This window comes from Palaemon carinicauda, chromosome 39, assembly GCF_036898095.1.
Source record: "Palaemon carinicauda isolate YSFRI2023 chromosome 39, ASM3689809v2, whole genome shotgun sequence".
In the NCBI taxonomy this organism is placed as follows: Eukaryota; Metazoa; Arthropoda; class Malacostraca; order Decapoda; family Palaemonidae; genus Palaemon; species Palaemon carinicauda.
This window is the reverse complement of record NC_090763.1, coordinates 52,541,797-52,551,542: the sequence shown is the minus strand read 5'-3', so window position 1 is coordinate 52,551,542 and position 9,746 is coordinate 52,541,797. Positions and strand designations below refer to the sequence as shown.

Below are 9,746 nucleotides of genomic sequence, written 5' to 3'. Positions count from 1 at the left end.
GAGAAAGGTGAGAACTAGCAGCCAATGGATGATAAACACAAAAAAGAAAGTACAGGACAGATATGGGAAAAATACCGAGTAAGAGAATGAACAAAATCGGACATTTCTTTCTGAAAGTAAAAACAAATGAAAATCACCATATTTTGTAAGGATAACTGAAAGGAAATTGCTGAAGAGGGCCAAGTTATAAGTTTGTACACGAGATAAAAGCATACATTTTGCCGATTTAAACAAACGGCTGAAAAAGTAAGGGAAGTGAAAATAAAATGTGAAGGATATATCAAAGAAGGTAAGAGGGTAAAGAAAGGATCCATGTAGATGACAGAACTATACAGATACTATAAAGAAAGGAAAAGATGGTTGTTTGGAAGCCATGTGGGAGGGTGTAAGTACAAATGTTAAGAGAGGCTATGTAACCATTATGGCCCAGGATAAAAACATCACAAAAATATGAAGCGGCACAGAAAAAAAGAATTCAGGGCAGTAAACAAGAAAGTGGATGAAATATAACAAGCAGCAAGTTAAGTTTGAATGATTATGAACTTATCAGAACACTAGGGAGGAATTAATAATCCAAATATGAATGTGTGAAAAAAAATGAATGTGTAAAAAACAGAAAAAAAAGATATAATACTGAGAAGGATGGGGTTGTTGGAAGAGGGTATACGAGAATTTTTGAAAGAGGAAGAACAGACAAATGAGGCGGGATAATAGGGCGAAGGAAAAGGAATAATATCAAATGTGGAGAAGAGGAATATACGCATATTCTGAAGGAGACATGTGTAAACATTAGGAGATTTAGAAATAATCAAATCCCTGGAGCAGATAGTGATTATAATAAATCTTCCAAATATTCCATGAACGAACCACATGTGTGATTCAAGGGGATGATAGTTATATGAAGTTTTAGGCTATAATATGCACTATGCTTTTCCAACTAGGGTTGTAGCTTAGCTATCAACAACAACAACAACAACAACAACAATAATAATAATAATATCACCTTAGCAATGAAGTGTGCTGTAGGCACAACGGAATGGGCTGAGGTTAAGATGGGATTGCACCAGGGATCAGGTTTCAGCTCTTTCCTGTTAGTTATCATCTTAGGATCCAGAGTTCTCTGGATCCTGGCAGTTATCATGGACAGACTGACCGATGGCATCAGGCAGGAGCGTCCGTGGTCTATGTTATTTGCAGATCTATGGAAAGAATAATGAGGTTGAAGCAAATCAGGAAATTTGGAGGAATCTATTAGAGAAGAGTGGTATGAAAATCAGTCGAAGAAAGATAGTACACTATGTGTAGATGATTGAGATACTAGGAATGTAGTACAACTGAAAAAGGGGGATGAATTCTAATATTTATGATCAACTATAAGTGATGTTGGGTGCCATGGGAAGATGAGGAGGAGAATTCAAGCTGGGTAGAATGGCTGGAGAAGATTACCAGGTGCGCTATAAGACATAAGGATAACAAGTATAAGGGAAGCCTGTAAGGTGGTAAGACCAGCTATGCTATATGGTTTAGAGAACATATCTTCAACAAAGAAACAAGAGGCAGAGATGGAATTTGTAGATATGAAACTGTGGAGGTAACAGGGGGGGGGGGGGTAAGGGTCACGAGGAAGGATAATGTAGCAGTACTATATTCTATTACTTTAATCATATGTTACTTTGCCTCTCATTTGTCTGTACTCAATTCTGTCTTACTTTACAGAATTAGTTAACAGTGGAGGATGGTAGCCTATATGACTTCCATTCCATTACCCTGTTGTTTTTTAGACTAGACCTGATAGTGTCCTAATATTTGAGGAGCTGAAGACAGCTAGATAAAAACTTGTCGCAGTGTAAGATAGAATTAATAAAATGGAAGTGTCTAATCGCTGTAATAGTTCTGTTATTAATCCCTTGTCAATTATCAAAAGCAAAGCCAAGAGTATTAAGAGAAAGGTGGACTTAAATGAAAGAGAAAATTTTGTTAAATATCAAGGTGTAAAGAGGGCCATATATTGAAGAGTAAATTCGGATTACACCTGTACAATGAAGAGTAGAAAACACAGGTGACAACCTGAATAAGGTGTACTGTACTTGGTAATTTAATGTTGTTCTGTAAAGTACTATACTATTGCAGTAGTGAAAAACAATAGTGATATTCTTGAGTAAATTATATGGTCTTATTTGCCAGTGGATTAAGAATTTTTACAAGAGTGGAAACCATTTTGTCGTATGGGAAACTATAGTACTTGTATTATGATGCATGTTATAAGTTTCAATTCATAGTGTTAATATCTTCCCAAAGTATAGTTATATCAAAGTGTTAAGATCTTTTTTGAAGGCAAGAAAGACATTTAATGAAAAGTAAATTGAAAAGTGGTTCAGTGGCATTAACTAGTTCAGTTAGCTTAGGTAAATATTATGGGGACAAGTAGCAAACATTCCCATGTTGTCCTTGTTTGAACCAATTGCTACAACACACGCTACACTCGTGCATGTGAACTACATCCAAGCCTCAAGGGTAGTAAAAGGATAAACCCTTGGCCAGTAAGCAAAGAGATGGGAAAATTTAAGAGTAACCTGTTTCAATGCAGAAGGCTTATTGGCAACAAAACCAGAACTACTGTACAACCTAAATGCCGCCATACTATGCATCCAAGAAACACACAAACTCCATCCTACCAAGAATCCCAAACATACACTGAGTCCAACCTATGGAAAGGCAATATTTGCTCAGGACAAGTCTATTATCCAAAATGGCAGAAATATCTCTGCTGGCGAATTGAGATCCTTCAGAGAGACTCTGAACTCACAAACACGTCAATTTATAAAACACAAGCTACACCCTTTGCATGGCCTTAAATGAACCATCCTGCCAATAAAAGTGTCCTAATTGTTGGGGATTTCTACAGCCACAATAACATCTGGGGTTATGACCAAAATGACTATAATGGAGAGGCGGTGGAGAAGTGGCCATAACACATGACCTCACCATCTTGTAATACGCAAAGAACGATGTATCCTTGCAAAGTGCATGTTGGAGAAGAGGGTACAGCACAGACCTGGATTTTCTCTCTTCCAAGAACACCAAAACTTTGCATAGATCATATCTAATCCAATTCCTTAACCTTAACAATGGCCATCATTATAAAGCCTGTCATTAGACCTAGAGACCATCACAAAATTTCCAGTTTTAACTACCGCAAAGCAAAATGGTTAGACTACTCAAGCAATATAGAAGCAGAGATATCAAACATCTCTCCTAACCCTCAGCAGTAAGAGATTATTTCAGTCATTAGTGTGGAAGGCTGCAAAGAACAACATCCCTAAAGGCTGCAGAAATACCCACAACCCTGGCATCAATGATCAAAGAAAAGAACTGTACCAACGATACACAAGAGGTTTATGAAAAAGATCCATTTGCCAACAATACAACTGAGCTTGGAGAAACTCTACTAAAACTTAACTGGCAACAAAAGATGCCAATGCTGGCAAGAAACCATAACCAACATCAAATTCACTCGCATCACCAAAAGAAAGTTTGGCCACCATAAAAAACTCAACTGTGAAGATCAAAGCCAGCCAAAAATAGCCACAGTCACCCCCAATGAAGTGGCTCACCAACTCCTACTCATTGTTAAGGAAAATAACCCAGAGAGGGTATATACATAAAGAAAATAAACATGTATATGGAATGAGTTATTTCTGAGAGTAACCAGGTTTTCCTACCATTCACCTTGCAAGAACTGAATATAGCATGAAATTTCTTAAAACTGAGAAAGCACCTATCAACGACCTATCAAACACCAAAGATATGGGGAAAAGCCAAAGTAGCAGTACTGTTAAATCAGGTAAAGATCCTTTGTCTCCCAAAAGCTACAGACCAATATCACATATGCATCACATATGAATTATATGAACACATGATAATGGCAAAAACTATCTCCATATGTCGAAGGAAAATTATCACCCGACCAAGCAGGCTTCTGACCAGGGCAATCAAGCTGCAGTCATGTTCTGAACTGAACTCAGTACATCGAGGGTGAATTTGAGAAGAAAAACATCACTGGGGCAGCATTTGTAGACCTTACAACTGCATACGAATTGGTCAACCACCAGGTACTCCTAAAATTGACCTAAAAAGTCGAAGATGCTAACATGGTATGAATCAGAGTCCAGCCTTGTAAATCAATGGTTCTTCGTAGAAATGGACAGCAAGAAAAGCAGGTGGAGGACCCAAAAGAATGGTCTCTTGTAGAGCTCTGTACTGGGTCCCATTTTGTTCAACAGAGTTTCTTACAGATTCATATATGAAGATGACTTATGCATTGCCACACAGTCCCGATCCTTTGATGAAATAAAGGAGGGACTATCAAGAGCTTTATCATCTCTTTCAGTATACTATAAAAAATGGCACCTCAATGCATACCCCAGCAAAACACAGGTGTGTGCATTCCACCTTAACAATCACGAAGCTAACAGGAAACTAAAGATCATATGAGAAAATTAAATATTAAACACTCGCCAATATCCAGTGTGTGTGTGTTAATCTTGACAGAACTCTTAGCTAAAAAAAAAAAAAAAAAAAAAAAAAAAAAAAAACACCACCAACAAGATAAAACTTTCTTAGCAAATGAGCCAGCACCAGCTGAGCAGTAGATCCAAATACCCTTAAACAAACAGCTTTAGCAGTTTCCTATTCTACTGCAGAATATTGTCCATCAGTGTGGGAAAGATCATGCCACAAAGAAAGTATATCCTGAGCTTAATAGAGCCGGTCGAATAATCACTGGCACATTAAAGGCATCACCCTTACCATCTCCTTATAGACTGGCCAGCATTGCACCACCAAGTTTGACGAGATGCTATTACCAAAAATGAAAGTCTAAAACAGATGAATGATCCAAGGCATCCACTTCAGAGACATATGGTAACAAAATGGTGATGAAAATCCTGAAAAACCTTCATGGCAGTGGATGGTCCTGAACATCTAAACCATACTGCAAATTCACATAAGTGCATAATTGTTTCCAGTTATGAATACGAGACTAATATCTTACACAATCACAATATATCACCACATATAATGACCACTAAAAAGCATAGACGCCTTAGGGGAATTACCAAAAAAAGGTCCTCGATAAAGTGCCATTTATACAAAACAGAGATCTTAAACTATTAATTTTAATGTTCGTAAAATACACCTGCATAGAATATGCAATCCATATGATCATATGAAGGTTGATAACTTCAGGAAACCACAAAATAATTTCAAATGTGATTAAATAAAGAGTAAGGTTGGTGGACCAATACGACTGGAGTTTTTCGAAATCCTCAGGGCTTGCATATAAAAGATAATGATTTTTACACAGTAGGTGTCAGCTATTAGTAGATAAGGGCTTGGAAGTCTAAACGTAGATGAAGTAAAGAACTTAAAGAGCACAAACAGCTAAAGTAAATAGAGCTGGAACTTTCAAAAAGCTCATGGTACTTAACGTTCTCCATATATGAAAGTCCTTAAGATTAGCAAAAATATAAACTAAGAAAGGGACACATAGTAAATTTGGTGAAAGGGCTTTCAGCTACTGTGCGCCTAGACATTATATTATTATAAACTGCCAACTGAAATGAAGTACCTAAAGGGAGCAATTGAATTTAAGAAGAAACTAAAGACATTACTTTTCACAAGATCATATGATTTGGAAGATGCTACAATCAAAGAATTGTATAAGTTATAATGAAAATGTTTCGTTAGATGATTAATATGGACCCGCCCGAGAAGTAGTTCACTCGACTTCAGTGGAGGGTTGGATTTAAACCCAAAACAAGTAAACAAGCAAGTAGTGATAAAGGATAATTTAACCACGGATTGAATTATCAACTTTATCTGGGTTGTCCTAAAAACATTTGTTATTTCAAACTAAAATATAATTTACCTAATACGCCAATCTTCATAATTTCATCAGACCAAATTTAAACATTACAAAGTCGATAATTTCTTTAGAGGATTTTTCTAATATTCATCAAAAGTATCTATGAGATTAATGTCTTTACATGTACAGATCAATAATCACTAACTAATTAAATATACTGACAGTGTTAAGGATTACATCTTGTGGACATCATATGAGAGAGAGAGAGAGAGAGAGAGAGAGAGAGAGAGAGAGAGAGAGAGAGAGAGAGAGACTTTTCCTATCTATAAAGCTCTAAATTTTATACTCACAATGCAATTATTAGCTTGAAACAACTTTAAGCTGACCCTGTGACCTTTGGCTATGGTTGGCCCAAATCTCCACATTTCACACGACCTGTAAATGAGAAGAAAACGTCAAAATTTCTCTCGCGTGGAAGCCACACAACATTAAAACATGATCATGCTCTGATGATAGCAGTGATGCAAGTACACAACTCGTGCATGGGATCTTTGCATTACAAACCAATCTCTGCCTAATTTTACTCGCTGAACCAGAAAACATTTCTAAGGGGAACCTGTAACATGATCTGGCCCTATTAACTTAATCTTTGAAGACCCAAAGCTAAGGATAAGGACACTCGAAAATCAAACCCGTTGTTTTCTCGTCTTGGGTAATGTCATAGCCTCTGTACCATGGTCTTCCAACCCAAGAGTTCTCTTGCTTAGGGGTACACCCAGGCACACCATCTACTTCCTTATTTCCTTTTCTCACTGAACTTTTTCTTTATTGGGAGCCCTGTAATGTGATCTGCATGGCCCTATTAACTTAAGACAATATTTGAAGACCCAAGGCTAAGGATAAGGTCACTCGAAAATCAAACCCGTTGTTTTCTCGTCTTGGGTAATGTCAAAGCCACTGTACCATGGTCTTCCAGTCTTGGGTTAAGAGTTCTCTTGCTTGAGGGTACACCCAAGCACACCATCTACTTCCTTATTTCCTTTTCTCACTGAATTATTTTCCTTACTGGGAGACCTCGGGCTTATAGCATCCTGCTTTCCTAACTAGGGCTGTAGCTTAGCAAATAACAACAACAACAATGATGATAATAACAATAACCATTATAAAATAATAATAATAATAATAATAATAATAATAATAATAATAATAATAATAATAATAATAATAATAATAATAATAGAGTGAACTTAGCTCAACCAAGGGAGTAATTGCAGTGCGAAGAAAATATAAATTGCTCGGAGATGATTTGACCGAAAATGGATACTTGAAGAAAGAAGTAATTTTCATAAGAAAGCGATCAGGACAGAAAGCAGAACATTGAGACAAAAAGACCCTCGTCAAGAGACTTTATATACAATCCTATTTTGGATGACTAACGATGAGCGATTTTTCTTTGGATGATGAAAACCTTCAATCTCGGTGGTATAGCGATTCCTAAGACAGGCTAATCACCCACGACTCTTGAACTTCAAATCTTGCATGCCGAGTTAAACCAAAGGGAGGAAGATTAGGGGCTAAAAATCATTGTTTATATTGCTCAATCTTGAAAGAAATATACAGTAGATTTCTCCATCTGCTTCACAGTTTTCAGTTCTCGAAAGGGGGGCGGGGTTTGCCTGGCACGTAATACAAGCTCAGGATTACAGTACTGTTCTGGAGAATATGGAAATTTTACCTACTAAAATGAAGAGTGAGAAAGAACTTATGTTATTACAAGAGAACTGAATAGTGAAACATTGATATTGATCAACAGTTGAAAAGATTAATGTCATTGTATGAATACAGAAAGGAATATTAAGCAGTAAAGTTAAAATAAATGACTAACATTTTTAGCTAGTTTAAGGTTAAACATGAGAATTATTGAGTAAAAACTACACCAAACCATGTAGATTCGTTTATAACAAATAGAACACCACTACTACTAAAGGGTGTAAATTAATAAGCAAACCAATCTTGCTAGTGGCTAAAACGATACAGCATCGCTATATGCCACGCAAGGGAAGATAAAAGTCTGAGGCGACAAGGGAAAGGGTTCATCATAACGTGATTTATCGGGACAATATTCACATGTCAGATCAGAGTTGACAGACACAGTGTACTTTTAACATGTAAATACTATATTAATTAAAAAAAATCAATTACAATTGAAACAAGTAGGCATATTTTGTTAATGTTGTTCTGCCATTAGAGGAGTGATACCAACTTTACCCTATTTTCATTGAACTAAAATATGATAATTCTATAAAATAGCTGCTCCACTAATAATTTTGATATTTTTTTTTCTGATGAATTACTTAGTGCATCTACACCTGACCTATTTTGGGGGTAGGAACTGTATATTTACCCAATTTTTTTACCTTTACAATCTTGGGGGACCCCAGTAGGAAACTGGGGTTTTTCTGTGGGGAATGAATTAAAGAATCCGTCTTAATATACAAATAATGGCACATGTAGAATTAGCAATAAACAAGGCCACCAGCTAACCTAAACAAACTACTTAACCTAACCTAACCTAGTAGCCGTATCCTTACCTAGCGGGAGAAGCCCCGCTGCAACCCACCCTTACAAACCATATTAAATATAAGACAGCCTAAAACCCTTTGTGTACTTACTTAGGTTGGAGGGTAAAGGTGAGCTGCACCTTTCCAACTCTATACCCGATGCACAATAACCTCACAAATGAATGAGCACCAATCATAGTTTTGTGAGAAATTCTTAATTAATTTTCAACAAATTTATAAAAAAAAATTAACACCAATATAATTATATGCAAGAAACGACTGGTGAAATCTAACAGAGGCCCTTTGCATCAATAGGCATAGGAGGAGATGCTGAACAAATTAGATTCTATATCTATATGAGACTTTTCAAAACTAGTTCCCTTAAAAATTGATATGTAAAAACTACACATTTTTTTAACTCTCTTCTTGTTTTTCAATACAACATGCCTTCTGTGACACCAAATGCTGTTTTGTTAATATCAAGTCAGTACTTAGAACCACGGGTTGGGCAAATAGTGTCACTTCCACTTATAACAACACCGTAATCTTGGCCATACTTTATTTTACTCTTTCGATATTACCATAATAAGGCAAAACAAAATCTTTATAATCTAAGTAACAATTGAGACAAGAACTTAGGAGAAAATCAACAGAAATTGATTTCTAAGTAGATGATAAAGGAGATACCGCACCAAAATTTGAAGGTTCAAATGCCTCCATGTCTCCCAAAACTAAAAAATTAGCAGTGGAAATTGTGTGAGAAGTGTGGAAAAGTGTTCAGTTTCCTAGTAAAACTGTCACCTGATTGAGTATTCAAGTTACGTGATTCTAGTTTTGTTAAAATGCTAGTCCTAAGTAAAATGTGGATTATCATCATTGGTTAAAACTATGACGTTTAGGTAGAATACGTAGAATACAGTCGATGATGTAATAACATAATCTATGTTTTTAACGTAAAAACAAACGAGAGCTCAGTCTGAACAGGAATTTGAGAGTTATGAAGTCGAGGGACTTTGTAGTTTTTTTCAGGTGGGTCAAATTTAATTTCGATTTTTAAACCACTACCAGACCTAGCGCCACTTAGATTTATATATCAAACGAAACCTTGGACATCCCTCCTTGTAGTGAAAGTACTTAAATTTAATAACTTGCTGGCGGACCTATTGTACAGAATAACCTAAAATAACTTCAGCAATCCACCTGTCCACTTCCTTCTCCCAAACCTCAAGCTTTTTTTCATAACTTACTTTATTTGTAAATGTCACAGGTTCATTGTTTTACCAAAACCACCTGACTGTCTATTTCTGTCCAAACACGAC

At 36.3% G+C, this 9,746-nt stretch overlaps 1 long non-coding RNA gene across 1 annotated transcript in view; it reads right to left on the bottom strand.

Moving 5' to 3' along the window:
* Positions 1 to 1,007: 1,007 nt before the first annotated feature.
* Positions 1,008 to 9,746, bottom strand: part of LOC137630873 (uncharacterized) — a 14,592-nt gene continuing 5,853 nt past the window's right edge. The window contains exons 2-3 of the long non-coding RNA XR_011041787.1: positions 6,217 to 6,301; positions 1,008 to 1,199 (exon numbers count right to left, since the gene is read on the bottom strand). This is a non-coding gene — a long non-coding RNA (uncharacterized lncRNA). The remainder of the gene's footprint in view (positions 1,200 to 6,216; positions 6,302 to 9,746) is intronic.